The sequence below is a fragment of the Biomphalaria glabrata genome, chromosome 13 (genome assembly GCF_947242115.1).
Source record: "Biomphalaria glabrata chromosome 13, xgBioGlab47.1, whole genome shotgun sequence".
Lineage (NCBI taxonomy): Eukaryota > Metazoa > Mollusca > Gastropoda > Planorbidae > Biomphalaria > Biomphalaria glabrata.
Window position 1 is genome coordinate 17244029 of NC_074723.1, and position 16053 is coordinate 17260081.

The following is a 16053-nucleotide window of genomic DNA, read 5'->3' on the forward strand; positions in this document are numbered from 1 at the left end:
CAGCTAGATTACTCAAAGAACTAAGCAATGAGCTAGCCCCAGTGTTCAAAATACTCTTTCAGGCTTCACTTAACCAGGGCAGAGTACCAAAGAACTGGAAAGAAGCTAATGTCACCCCCCTATTCAAAAAAGGTGAAAAATCTGACCCAGGAAACTACAGACCTGTATCACTTACCAGCATCACATGTAAAATCCTAGAACACATAATATGTAGCAACATCATAAACCACTTAGACAAACATAATGTCCTCACACCATACCAACATGGCTTTAGGAAATATAGATCATGTGAAACACAACTAATAGGACTAATTGATGATTTTTCAAAAGGTTTAGATAATAGTGAACAAATAGATGCTATCTTACTAGATTTTTCTAAGGCTTTTGACAAAGTTCACCACCATAGTTTGCTTAAAAAATTAAAATATTTCGGCATTAATGGTCCACTGCATCAGTGGATTAAAGATTTTCTGATAGGGAGAGAACAAACTGTAATAATAAATGGCTCTAAACACCGATAACAGTAAACTCAGGTGTACCTCAAGGAACAGTCCACTACGATTTTTAATTTACATAAATGATTTACCAAATTGCATTACCTCAGAAACAAAAGTCAGATTATTTGCAGACGATTGCATAAAATATAGAACAATAAAAACAACACAAGATACAGATATTTTACAAAGAGAATTAGATGAATTTCAGAAATGGGAATCAAATTGGAGCATGTCTTTCCACCCAGAAAAATGTCAGTTGTTAAGAGTAACAAAAAAACTAAAACATATTAATTCCACTTATCTTATTAATGGCAAACCAGTAACACAGACTAAAAACGCAAAATACCTAGGTGTTATAATAAATGAAAAACTGTCATGGAATCCACATATTGATGAAACTATAAAAAAATCAAACAAAGCATTAGGATTTATTAAAAGAAATTTCTATAAATCAAATAAGAACATAAAACTAAAATGTTATTATAGGCCAATAATAGAATATGCATCCTCCGTTTGGGACCCATCAACCGAAGAAAACATTAAGAAACTGGAACAGACACAAAATAGAGCAGTGAGATTCATAACAAACGCATATTCACAGTTGACTAGAGTAACACCTTTAGTAAAATCACTAAATTTAGAATTCAGGACAGAAGACTCAAAAGTAAAGTAGCAATTCTACATAAAACACTGAACCATAATCTTCAAATACAAAAACAAAATTTAATAAAATACTCAGAAAGATTTAAAGATAAAGGCACATTCCTCGTCCCATATGCTAGGACAAATGTGTAAAAATACTCCTTCTTCCCTAGTGCTATTAGAGCATGGAATGGATTGCCTGAGCTAGCCAGGAAAACCAGTGACTTGGCAGAGTTTAAGTCATTGGTTAATATGCATTACTAAATGCATGACGCGTAGGACGTAATCATATTCTTTTTTGAAGTAACGTCTGTATTATTTAAGATAAGATAAATATTAGTAGTTAATTAAATTAGCAGACGTTTTACACGTCCATTGACAATGTTAAAACAACTACTTAAACGCCCACACATTACATTACCAAAACAAAAAGACAGTTTTCATCTTCACCTTAGTCTATTAGAACGTTTGGGCACCACACAAGATCTGTTGACCGTCCTTCTCCATTCCTCTCTGTCTTTTGCCTTGGATAGAATTTCTTTCAATGACAGGCCCGTCGTTTCTTTTATGTTGTTCTCCCATCGCTTTCCCTACTCCATACTTCTTTTTTTTTTCCTGGTACTGTTCCCTGAAGAAAGGTCTTTGCGAGTCCTGAGAACCTTGTGATTTGGCCATAGTTTTACTTTGTGGTTTTTGACAGGGGTTAGCAGGTCATCATGGGGTCCAATCTCTGTATTAATCCTGTTTCCAATCTCTTCGTTTCAGATGCGGTCTTTGTATAAGGTAGTTTAATAAAAAATGGTCACTAGGATCCCAGTGAAGACTCAAATTCTAAGTTTTGACTATCTTTATCTGGTTCATAGAACAATTTCATTTACATATACAGCCTTTCATTTGTTTTGAGTAAACCATATTGTATAAACATCTCTGGCTGCCTGGTCCTGCAGTTTGCGCGCTGCACTGTCGTTCGGACTTATCGATGGTCCCGGGTTCAAACCCTGCCCGCTTCCATCCCCCGTCGTCTTACTAGAGGTTTGTTCTAGGAAGTAAATTTACTTTAAATCGGAAGGAACATGCAAAACATCTAAAACTTTTTTTTTTAACTGTTAATTGAACCTTATTGTATTTCCCAAGCTACAGAAACTTTTCAACGGATGATTGTATTTCTAGAAAAAAAAAGTTGCATAAGAAGCGAAAATATGTCAGTTGCCAGCACTAGCGGATCCAGAATTTCGAAGTGGGGGGGACGATTTTTTTTCCCAAACCCTAACCCTAAGCATAAACGTGCAATCATCATACATATATATATATATATATATATATATATATATATATATATATATATATATATATATATATATGTAAATTAAAAAAAGCAGTATTTCTCAACCTTCGGCGAAAAAAACACAAAACGGAGTCATGTTAAGGCCTTTCTCTTGATAGCTCGGGGGCCTGGGGGAGCGCTGTAAGCCTCGTTTTCTTGCGTCTTTCACTGAAGAAACGCATTCTCCTGACATATACAGCCTTTCACTTGATAGCTTGTGGGTCTGGTGGAGTGCTGTAAGCCCTTCCAGTGGGGTTCGGGGCAAAGCCCCGACGCCAAAAGCGTTGTCTTGCATTTTTCACTAAAGAAACACATTTTCCTGACATTTACAGCTCATTATTATCAGTGGGGTTCGGGGCGACGCCCCGACGCCAAAAGCGTTTTCTTGCATTCTTCACTGCAGAAACGCATTCTCCTAACATCTACAGCTCATTATTCATTAGTGGGGTTTGAGGTGAAGCCATAAGCGTTTTCTTGTATTTTTCCCTGTAGAAACGCATTCTCCTGACATCTATAGCTCATTATTCATCCTATTAAAAAATGACCTTTGGAAAAATATTTTACTTGAAAAATATTCTATTATGAATTTATAGGCCCTTACTACATTGCAAATAAACGATTTGAAGATACCCCACATATCTGGATTAATGCTTTGAGGATCGCTGCCAAAAAAAAAAATTATATTTAAAAAAAGAAGCTCATTTGTAAGTGACATATTTTGTTGCTTAGGCATGTTTGTAACTCTGTTTGGCTCACAAAATTTCACAATAATAATTTTGACCATATTTTTAAACGATGCTTTGAATAACAGGTTAACATTTGTAGAATAAAGGAATTAAAATATTTCTTTACTGCCTAAAAAGTAAAAAGTCACTCATTTCGTAACATCTAAAATTGAAGTTAAAACAACATTCTTGAATATTTCTCTCGCACTATACATCAAGAATGTGTTTGCTTTAAAGACAGACATTTTCTGTCTCCAAAACAGAAGGATTCTCATTATCCGCCTAATACTCTCGTAGTCTTCAACCTGTCCTTTGTAACGCGCTAACTACTAGCGTTTGGTGAACTCCAGGAGCTACTAGGCACAAAATCCCGTCTTATCTAGGGATTAGTCAGTCCCAATCTGTACCTAAAGACCTAATGACAACAAAAGGGTCGTTACTGACCAAAGCTCCAATACTTTCCTAGTATTTACCGAACGGCTACAGAATATAGACTGGACTGGACAAAGAATTTAAAGTCAAACATCTAAGCTAGTGGCGAATCCTTTGAGTAAAATATGTTTTATGGGGTTCATAATGTGCCTATTCTCCCCTACAACTGCTAAGGTATGCAAAGACAATAAGTTATAAGGATAATAGTACAGCTGCTATTCTGTTTAAGATGTTTGCATCCTCTAAAAATCGCCTTCTCTTTGATTTGTTTGTATACAACTTGTGGTAGCAACAATAATTTTAGAAGCATTTCTTATTCGTGAATCAGCTAAAATATTTCGTAAACATGTAAAATTATTTCATGCAGGTCTATTGTGAGCCAATCAAATTAGATGTAAGCTTTTTAATAAAATACTCTGACTCAAAGAATTAAAGAACTAAAGTAACTATCTCCGCCAATCCTGATCTGGCAACAATTTAAACTGTGCAAGCTATTATAGCACACTGAAGGATAGACCCTATTGTTCGTTGGTTCATAATTAGTACAGTTCAGGCCAAGCTTCCCTTACCGTACCCTCGCTGTAGTGAGAAAGGAACACCGTGTTTTATATTGTTTATGACTGTCTCAGATTTGCTGAACTTTGACTCGAAAGGTCTAGAAAACTGTAAGTTCTAGACCTGCATAGTGACATACGCATTACGCGCCACAGCTGGGTTTCTCGTGAGGATTTGAGCCTCTCATGCCCTCACTCAAATGAAGTTTGATGATGAGGATGATAAAGAAAAAAAACATTTTCAGATTATATTAGCAAATGAACACAATGCTCCCTGCAAGAACCAAATTATTTAATTTCAATAAGTGTACCAATAGTTCAGTACTAAAAATTTTCCTTTAGACCTTCAGCTCTTTCTATGTCTGAAGCCCAAAGATAATGTCGTGCGGCCAACATAATGACAAACCGCATTTACTTTCTCCAGCTTAATTCTGATTTACGTTAGTTCTTCCGACGCCCCCAAAATTTAAAGGACTCAAATTTTGTTCAGAAGTCAAGCTCCTTACGACCTGGGCAGACGTGTCCCATACGTGTTGTAACTGCGAGTCCAGAGTACATTTATCAGAAACAACAATAATTGGAAAGTGAGACATGCATACATACTAGTTAAAAAAAAACACTATTTATTACGAACCTTTGATGTTCTCCCTTTGGCGATTGGCCACATACGCAGCCACCTTACTGTCCTCACTTTCAAGCTCATAACTTAATTTGTTTTTTCCCAAACCAAAAGCTTTTACAAGAAAAGAAAAATTAATTAAATTGAAAAGAAATGCAAAGCAAAGATGAAATTATTTCGTGTCGACTGAAGCAGTGAAGAGACATATTATAAGGACTAACAGTGGAATCAAACCTCAAATGACGTGATCAATTTTTGTTTTCTTGTTTGAAATCACTTCCTTTCACATATTGTATTGATGTAGCTAAAGTTTCGAAAATTAGTTTTTTTTTTAATCAAGCTCATGAGCTTTATGATTTAAAATCTTCAAATAGCTAAAGGAAATTAGATAGGATTGATCTATAGTATTATGGATGAAATTATTTTATAAGAAAAACATAATTGGTTCAATATCTAAGGAATTTTATTTAGATATTATTTTTTTTTCATTTATAAAATTCTTAAACAGCAGAAAATAAAAAAATTATTTTTGATTAATATAGATAGTCAACAATGTTTTTTGAAATATTGCTTTATTTGGTTATGAGTATGTATGTGTTTTTCGTGTGTGAATGTCGTTCTTATGTGCATCTATACTGTGCATCTATATTGTTATTGTACAGTAGTTACGCTGAGGTTGTCAATTGTAGTCAAACCGAATTTCCATTTGATTGATCAATAAAAGTTATTATATCTTATATAAGTCTAATAAATGATTCTGCACTGCTTTTTTTTTAAAAATTCCTAATAAATCGTTCTATAAACTATTTTGCTTAGAGTTTCGCAAAATTTTTTATCTTCAAAGAGAACGATGCAGCTGTTTTTCCAGGAGATGAAGATCTGAGATCTCTGTTTGAGTACAGGTCAGAAAGGACCAATTCTAGAGTTGTAGCCACTGACTAGAGGCTTGGCTGGACTGTTATTGCCTCCCAACAGACAGCGATCATGACGTTCCCAAGTGGATCAGAACGGGCCTTTATAGAGTCTTAGCAGAACATCACAATCAAGTCCTTCAAGGGTGCACATTGGAAGCGGCTACATCGACAACTTTAATATCTTTTTAAAAAAAATAATAAAGTATATAATACAATTTTAAAAAGATCAGCTCTGTGTGTAACCACTGTACCGATAGATTCAAGTAATTCTAATCAGCAAAACCATGTATCTTTATACATACAATGTTTCACGTAATTGAGAATGTTAAATCATCTTTGAGTAGAGTTTTGGTGTAATTTTAGTGTTTAGTGTTTTTGAAAGAGTTATATTAGCGGTGTTTTAGCGGTTTATTTCTTGATACGAAGGGGACAAACATAGACAAACAAGAGATTATGGACACCATGACAAGTACCATGACAAGTACCATGACAAGTACCATGACTACTACCAGTACTACTAAATGTTTAGTTCATATCTTATTTGCATACACGTGCACTTTTTACTCTAAAGATTATAGTACAAGCAGTAACACACAAACCCACATCACTCTTGTTTGAATAGAATCTGTTCATGCATGTGTTACCGTCAAAATCTATTACAAGATTCGGACAAAAAAAAATTCAAACTTTAAATATTTAATTTATATATTTTTTTTTTAAATTTCGGTTTCAGCTCAAAGTTCTCAAATCCAATTTTGTGTTTATTTTTGTCATGGCCAGGATCAATACTAACAGGAAAGAGAGATCCAATCTCCCGAAATATTTTGTAACATTCGAGGATTTAGTGAATACAATGATGAGCTTCTTTGTAGTTCATTCTATGACATGAAATAGTTCTCTGACATGTTTAGGTATTTTAAAAACGATGGTTAAAGTCTCTACACTCACTACGCACTCGCAGGCACATGGAGACATTATAAACGAGATGTGGAGATGTTTAGGTAAAAAAAAAAGATCTAAATGACTTTTGTTCTATGAATATCCATCGTATGGAGCCGTGAGATATAACTAGAAATAGAACTGAGTTCTTAAAAACGTGATTTCTGTTAAGGTGTTATTAATTGTAATTTATAAAGGAAAGATCTTATATGCGGCCTACTTGGATAAAAATATTTTTTTTTCTAAAACAAATAAATAAGAAAGAAACATAATAACCGTTACATTTCTCATATTCTAGAGAACAGAAAGTCAGTGTGTACAATTTTAATTAGGATTGAGAAATAATGCCTGGCTAGAGGGTGAAATACTAGAGTTGGGTATATTAAATATCAGAATACATAAGCCCTTAATATAGTCTTAACAATGTCAAATCTGAATACACTTTGTAATAGGACGCTAACATTCGAATCCTTTTTTTATATTATCTCAAAAAAAAAAAGCGTCAGACATATTAATGTCTTTGACTAACACGATCTGTTAGAACATATTTTGGCCACATCTTGCCGTGGGCAATCATTTTCTAATAACTAGAAAGTCGCAAAAATGTAAAAGATTAATTTTCTTCTTATAAAATTCCAGATTGCTCTAGGCTCCGAATTTTTCGATATTGTTTTTTTACATGCTAAATTATGTCCGAAAAATCTACCTCCGTGTTACTAAAACTATTAGGTTTTTTTGTTTTGTTTGTTGCCTTTTTTTTTAAATAAAATATTTTTAGATGTATTTTTTTAAAGTACGCAACGCCATGGAATGTTAATCTGGGAGGTTGTGACCTTTAAAGTTTGTATTTTTTGTTAGACTCTTAAACATCCGATAAAAGTGAAACAGGAGAGCAACAGCAGACTAAATTTTGACATTAATATGTCAGTCCATCTCATTACAGCTACATTAAGTGAAGGCCGGATTTACCTCAGTCCATCTCATTACAGCTACATTAAGTGAAGGCCGGATTTACCTCAGTCCATCTCATTACAGCTACATTAAGTGAAGGCCGGATTTACCTCAGTCCATCTCATTACAGCTACATTAAGTGAAGGCCGGATTTACCTCAGTCCATCTCATTACAGCTACATTAAGTGAAGGCCGGATTTACCTCAGTCCATCTCATTACAGCTACATTAAGTGAAGGCCGGATTTACCTCAGTCCATCTCATTACAGCTACATTAAGTGAAGGCCGGATTTACCTCAGTCCATCTCATTACAGCTACATTAAGTGAAGGCCGGATTTACCTCAGTCCATCTCATTACAGCTACATTAAGTGAAGGCCGGATTTAAGGCATCCACCACAAAGAAATATTTCGCACTGACTTACGATATCTGTACTTTAAAAAAGGGCCCCGGAAAGAGACCTATGTCTCAACTATCTTAGGGTCTCTTCAATTCTAAATACAGCACTGTTTGAAACTGCTAGTTTTGCACTTAAAGTAATCTTTGTTTGGGTGCTGTAAAGTCCAATGTGAAAAGCCTCTTTAAAATTATTATATATGGATGTGCCGTTAAGAAATATTTTGTTGACTCAAAGTTTTCGTTTGTCCGAGCTCTAAATCCCTCAGTGTCATGAGAAGATAACTTCGCTCTGTTTATCTCAACTTTCCCTGCAGGCTTATTAGTTGAAAGGATTACCGGACATCAGCTAAAAGAAGTTTTGGCTGTCATTTATTCAGTCATTAGATTACTCTGTTATTGTGGATGTTTGCCTGGTCGGGCGGTTTGCGCTTGTCTGTCGTTTGAATTTATCGATGGTCCCGGGTTCAAACCCTACCCGCTCCCATCCCCGTCGTCCTACGGGAGGTTTGGACTAGGAAGTAAATTATCTTCAACTCTGAAGGAACATCCGTAACATGTAAAACATTTTATAAACAAACAAAACATTACATGGTTTTAAAAAGAAAAAAATAGTAAATCAAGTTTTACCCTCAGAAGCTACTTTAATCCTGTACATACTTGTATATAGTATTTCTTTAAAGCATGGTAACTCAGCAGTCTTCAGCCAAAATGCCACATTAATGTTATTAGTCAAAGTTGACTTTTATGTTATTGTTTTTAGTGGCCCCCGAAAGGGGAAAAGACGCTATTAGTTTTGTGCGAAATGTCTGTCCGTCTGTCCGTCCGTCCCGTTTAGATCTCGTAAACTAGAAAAGATATTGAAAATCCGACATCACAATATTTTAGAAAGCGATTTTTAAAATCAGTTATGCAAGCAGTTTTTTAACGAGAAAAATCTAATTAGTATGCATTATAAGTTAGACCTAAATGTACACAAATAGTAATCTTGTAAACGTCATTTTCGTGACCTTCTTATTTTATTCCTAGAATGTTTTTTTTTGTTTTTTTTTTGAGCATTCGAATAAGAGATTGAGCCTTTTCAAAACGATTAGATCATTTATAAGACTTCAGTTAGGCCAGGAGAGGCGCGGTAGCTGAGCTGTAAAGCGCTTGGCTTCCGAACCGGGGGCCCCGGATTCGAATCCTGGTGAAGACTGGGATTTTCAACTTCAGATTACTTAGGCGCCTCTGAGTCCACCCAGCTCCAATGGGTACCTGATATTAGTTGGGGAAAAGTAAAGGCGGTTGGTCGTTGTGCTGGCTACATGACAACCTCGTTAACCGTAGGCCAAAAAAACACATGAACTTTACATCATCTGCCCTATAGTCCACAAGGTCTGAAAGGGGAACTAGTTAGGCCAGATTCGCATCTAACTTTGCATTCACTTACAGCTATCCTTTGATCTGCTGTCCCGTTGGGACACTACACAAGATCTGTCAACCTTCTTTCTCCATTCTTATCTCTCATTTGTCTTTGATATAATTTCATTTGGATGTTCTTTCTGAAAATATTGAAGCCTGCCTGGGTGGACCACTTCGGGGGCCGATTTTGAGTTTGTGTTTCCACACAAACTGTCTTTGTAATCTTGTTTTATAGTAAATCGTGTTATTTTTTTGTAACAATTTTAAAAACTAACTAAAACACGACTACACTCTTAAAGGTTTGTAGATCTTATCAGGACCTTGTTTAAATGGTGAAAGTTTGACATACAATCATAAATATTTAAATTCGTTTTAACATATTTATATTTGTATACATTTGCTTTACAGCAATGTTCTATATTTTACTTTAAGACAGAGAAAGCATCTGGCATATCGTGCTACGCTTATTTAGAAAGCTATCGTTAGAATATTAAACTTTAGAGAACTTGTAACATCATTTAGGACTGAAGTCTTTCAATGAAATCACATGACTTAAAAACTATTTGTTATTGGCAAACTGATAAATGTTGGTTGACATCATGTAGGCTGTAATCTTGGTAGTTATCTGAACTTTTCATTTTTGTATTTTAACTAGTGGTGCCTTTATGTATTATTATAGCTTTAATTCTAATTCCACACCATTGTGGCTTACACAGACAATATTTAACCTCCTATCTATGTTTATATATTCTAGACTCTTGCTAACATCCAGATACAATCTGCTCTCTTACTCTCCAGTTCTAGCCTTCTCCTCTTGAAACGTGTCAAAACTGCTAAGAGATTTCTTGGCTTTCAAAAGTCTTTCTATAAATCCTTGAGATGTTGAGCGACAACCTGAAGAATGGCCTTGACCGCGACTGTATGAAAGCTCTTAAACATCATTGGCTATCTGTCTGGTCACTGATCGACTAACTGTTCACAGGCACTCAACACCCTCTAGTCCTGTAGTGGTCATTCAGCTCTTTAGCCTCTTCATGATTACTCACTGTCACCTCGCTATCGCCTTCTATCTCTATCTCTGTCTGTCACACATTCACATATACAGAGGTTGAGATAGATAGATAGATAGATAGATAGATAGATAGATAGATAGATAGATAGATAGATAGATAGATACTCTGTATAGTACAGAAGAATGAAAAGTCTGAGACAAGATAAACAAGTGAGAAGAAACAAAACAAATCTATACTACTTCCAGTACCCAGTAACGTTACAAATGATGAACAACCTTGGAACTGATGCAGCTATTGATTTCAACTTGAAGAGGCCGAGTCCAAATGTGTACCTTCTAATAAAAATAAAATTTGTGTTCCCAGTTTAGCAAGACGATTATTCAGAAATGAACAGGAATTCCTTTTATATTTACCAGATTATTATTTCTATTTTGAAGAAACGATTTTTATTTTTTGCACAAGTTTTATATAACATAGCATTTCTGTAGTGAGTCTTGTTTCGAATCGTAATTCGCCCGTTGCTTCGTATTTGTCCAAGGTGGACGAGTTTGGAGAAAGATGTACAGCCTCATATCCAAGTCACCGCCAACCGATCCGTTGTTTTAGTTTTATTTTTGTTTCCTCGTAAGAGTCTCTTTGGGAGATAAACTTTCCTGCTCTCATTCTCAAAATATTTTGGGGTTTATAGACAGCTATACACGATCTTTAAGATAGCTGCGTTTTTTTTTTTTTTTGGGGGGGGGGGGGACTTTTTTTTTACTTTTTGAGAACATCACCCGACTGTGTAACTCGTTTCCATTCAGGGATACCGACCATTGACTGTAGGTCACAATGTTGCTGCAGTATGATATAATTTTTAATGTGGTCAGAAAACTACAAACAATTTGTGCTACTTGTTTTATTGGCTTACTTAACGACTGAGACTGTAACAATAATAATAATAATAATTATAGCTTTTATATAGCGCTACTTTCATGCTTATGGCATGCTCAGAGCGCTATGGTCCAATCTTATTTGTGGACCAGTAGGGATAGTGGGGTATCTGGGAGCAGGTTTTCCGTGCCGTCTTTAGGCGCTCAGTAAACACAACTCTGCTAGTGTCGGGTGTCGAACCTCGAGCCCCCATCATAGGTAGCGAAGCCAAGCCAAGCTCAAGAGTACTTAGTCTCTCGACTACGTTTCCCAATCTCTTGTGTGGACCTGCATAGCTATGTAGGCACAGTTGTGACACACGAGCAATAATTGTCATTTATTTTCTTTTCTCAGTCGCCTTAGCTTTTTCGACTCATCCCATGCTACAACCCGATATTTGTTTGTGAATAGTCTTATGTATTTACTATCTTGGAATGTGTGGATTTAACTGTTTACTCATTATATCACTAAGGTTTAATATCAATACAGACAGACGTGTCGTGATTACCTGTTATGTCGGTTGTGTTTCACTCTGTTTCATGTTTCACTTTGAAGTGAATCGTGTCACGTGACACAAGGAGAGAAAAAAAGTGAGTTCGCAGAGCAGAAGTGTGAATGTGTTTGGGAGGGCGATTTAAAACGGGCCGCTCCAATTAAACGTAACATGTACTACAATACACTGGCCGAAACGTAGCTGTTGAGACGTCGGCATTTTTTTATTAAAAGTTAAAAAAAAAAGGGGGGGGGGGGTAGGCCAAAGTATTGTGTGAGCCTTTGAAGGATGTAATAATCAAATAAACAAACTAACGGGCGAAGCCGGTGGGTATTGCTAGTAATATATATAGGTACTTAGATTATTTTTGCATGGCGTTCAAGATATTTTGTCTCTACACGTCTGAACTACATATAAATAGACTACACGTGCTTCTAATCGACTTTGTACTTTTCAATATATAAGAACATTATGACTTTCTTTATTTGAAAAAAAATCTTTTATTATATTGGTTACTTCTGCAGATATTTGTGTCACAATAAGACTACATTTTAATAAGATTTCATGTTTCTGTCCATAATACAGTGTAATTAGTGATTGAAGTAGAGTTGAGTAGAGCATCACCTTGATTTCGGTCCTTAAGTCCTATCACTCATCAATAGAAACGTTTCTATGTACATTATTCTAAGAGCGTCAAAGATTTATTTATGTATTCATATTTTGAGATAAATTTAGTTTTGTGTTGTCTGTCCGTTCGTCCGTCCCGGTTAGATAACAGAAACTAGAAAAAATATTGAAAACTAGACATCATGATGTTTTAGACTTTACAGTGTTTGCTGCCACGGTTACTTTTTTTCTTTTCTGAGGTAAAATATGTTCCATTGTTGTTATTTTTAACTAACATTCATTGATTATCAAAAAAAAACAACAAAAAAACTATCCTTCTAAAAGCTGTTTAAAGGAGGTATTATCTATTTAAAAAAAAGTAATTTAATTGTTTTTTTTTTATTTCACCGATAATAGTGTAATTTATGATTGAAGTAGAACTATTCATTTATTTTGATCTTATCAAAACAAACCCTTTTACATACATTAATATATAAGTATAAAATATTTCGTAGATAAGGCTACTGTTGTCAATTTATTGCAACGTATTTGACACCATAGATTGTTAGATCAATATATGTATACATATGTTGCGACATACATTGTTTCCATAACATCACAGAACATGGCTGGAAAATTTTGACATTTTAGATCATGCTTTTTTTTTTCTGAACTCTGCCACACTTTTAATTGACTGGGTTGTCCCCCCTACAGGGACTGGAAAGTTTCAAACATTACCAACTCTATTAACTGCTTCATGAGAGGTCAGGGGCTGAAGGGGGGCAACAAATTGAAAACTTTGTCGGCTGTCTTTTGGGAGCCCTCGACTGGGAGGACAAGTTCTGGGCGAATTTTTAGCTGAGGAAGGGGAGGGGTAGGACACATAGGACTTAGAAACAAAAATTTTGGTTAAAAAGGAAATAACATTTGAACTTCAGATTTGTCCTCTTTAACGATATTTGATAAAGACTTCTGGATGGCGACCTATAACCATTTGCGTATAAAATTTTGAAAACATCGAACAATGAACTATATCATCATTGGCGTAATTATATATTGTTCATGTAACTAACGTTACCAATATATAGTTCAATGAGAATTTATAAGTAAGCTAAGCTTACACATGCCAATATTTAATCTCACCTACATTATCTCTCCTCTCTCTCTTTCTCTCTCTCTCTCTTCTCTCTCTCTCATTTTTCTTTATATTTTCCTCTTATGTAACTTTACATTTTTCTATAGGATTCTACAGGTTCTATAATCCACTCCACTACTCAATACTTCTAGTCCTTTCGACTCTTAGACCAACCAATTTCAAGCAGCACGATGTCTGACATGAGTGTTTAAATGTGTGTTTAAATGTGTGTAGGTGTGTGTGTGTAAGGAAGAGTGAGAGAAAGAGAGAGAGAGAGAGGTTAAAAGAGAGTAAACAGACCCGTCACAAAGACAGCCATTTTCTTTGAAGAACTGTTGATTAGAAAATGAAAGATGTTTTTAAAAACCAATTAAAATGTGAGGTCAAGAATTTAATTATGTTTAATATTGTTTTTGGAAGTTATCTGAAATTCAATTTAATATTGCCTTATGTAGGCTTTGATGTTGCAATAAACTACTAGACTATGCATTAAGTCTATCTATCATGTAACATCGATTAATTTATCACTTTATTAATCTATCTATTTCAAACTCTTTTAATCTAACTATCTATTTATCTAATCTATCAAATCTATCTATCTATCTATCTATCTATCTATCTATCTATCTATCTATCTATCTATCTATCTATCTATCTATCTATCTAATCTATCAAATCTATCTATCTATCTATCTATCTATCTATCTATCTATCTATCTATCTATCATCTATCTATCTATCTATCTATCTATCTATCTATCTAATCTATCAAATCTATCTATCTATCTATCTATCTATCTATCTTGAGGATGCTGTTTACCATTACGCCCAATAATTTCAAGTTAAACTAAAGTTAAAGTTAAACTAATCAAAACAACTATTTAGGATTACACAACTATTGGAAACTTGCAAATGAAACTGAGACCTGACGATAATTCCCTCAGACTTAACTCGTCCCTTCCCCACTGTCGTGGACAGTCAAATATACTTTGAATTTGATCTCAGTTTCTTACCATCGTTTTGTTGGCGGCTACGTCATTCTCTGAGTGACCAAAGGTCTAGTGGGTCTCTTTAGGACGTTTTTGGGGTTTCCAGATAAGTGCAATCTTTGGATGATCTTTGGAAGGAATTTGATATGTTTAGTGAATGAAATTGAACACCCAACCCAGGATGGATGGCTCGTCGGGATAACTGACTGGTAGTGATGTATGCGCTTTGGGCTGTCATTTTGATGTTCCCGTCTTTGAACTCTTGCCTCTGTCATCTCCCGCCGTTCAGGGGCAGGTTTGGGCTAGGATGTCATAATTTTTAGTTCTAAGGAACATGAGTTGACCAAGGTCAACCATATTCAATTGGTCACATTATAATATTATAACTCACTTTTGAGTTGATGAACTATCATTCACTTTTTTCTCCATGTCTTCCTGGCAATCTGGCCAATCATTTTATATTTTCTTTTTTGTTGATGTTGTTTACTCCATATTTGACTGGATATTAAACAGATATCGTTGAATAGAGTTTGTCATTACAGTTACTAAAAAAAAATCACAGAAAAATCACTAGATTTATTTGTTTAAATGGAAATCGGGCTTCAATAAATGAAATTACTAATGTCTATAATGTTAAAACTATTTTTTTTTGTAAGGGTAGACAGCTCGTTTCCTGGTATTGATTACCAGAGTTGTTTTTCCTTGTTTCTCTGTGTAATGTAAACAGCAATAAAGAAGTGCAGCTATGTAGCATGTTGATAAATATTGATTCATCTCCGTGACGACATTGTAACGTTTGGAAATCAGAATTTCATTTGGATTTGGGGGGGGGGGGGCGTTTGGGAACTGAGGGAATTGTGATTTCTTTGGAAATGTATAGAACGTTGAACATTTAGTGTTCCCCACAAACAGTGGTGGTAAACATTAAGGTGTGTTATATTTTCATAGTATTTGGAAGCTAGGTTTTATGTATTATTTCTGTAACCGATTTCTTTTTTTTAGGTATGTATTACAGTTTACTTATTGCGTTCATATATAGGTCATATAACACACCATGCTTACGTTAAATTACACATATCTCATGTCTACGCTTTTATGTCTATATCACATGTCTATGTCTCACGTCTACGTCCATTGTCTAGCGTTCATGCTTACGTCCCATTCCAACTGTTCGTGGTTACGTCATACGCAGTAGGCCTCATAGCTAGGTTACTAGGTGTCATGCCTTTGTCTCAGACCTAGATGTCATAAATACGTCCCATTCCAACGGTTCTTGGTTACGTCATATGCAGTAGGCCTCATAGTTAGGTTACTAGGTATCATGCCTTTGTCTCAGACCTAGATCTCATAAATACGTGGCATAGCAGCGTCCTACAGTTCATACTGAGATTTCACGTCTACATACCATGTCACGATTTACATACACACGTTTTATCTAGACCGTATGCCTACGTCTCATGCCTACGTCTAGATCTTATTCTTACTATCCATGATTATGTTTTACGGTCT

At 35.2% G+C, this 16053-nt stretch overlaps 1 protein-coding gene across 5 annotated transcripts in view; it reads left to right on the forward strand.

The window, feature by feature from the left end:
* Positions 1–16053, forward strand: part of LOC106077515 (uncharacterized) — a 105861-nt gene that overhangs the window by 47112 nt on the left and 42696 nt on the right. Inside the window, exon 1 of one of the 5 annotated variants that reach the window (XM_056008835.1) lies at positions 15401–15473. The exons of 3 other annotated variants lie outside the window; for them this stretch is intronic. The gene's annotated coding sequence lies outside the window, so the exon portion shown is untranslated. Of the gene's footprint in view, positions 1–15400; positions 15547–16053 lie in introns of those variants that run through there. One more of the 5 variants, XM_056008832.1, reaches the window with a different exon arrangement.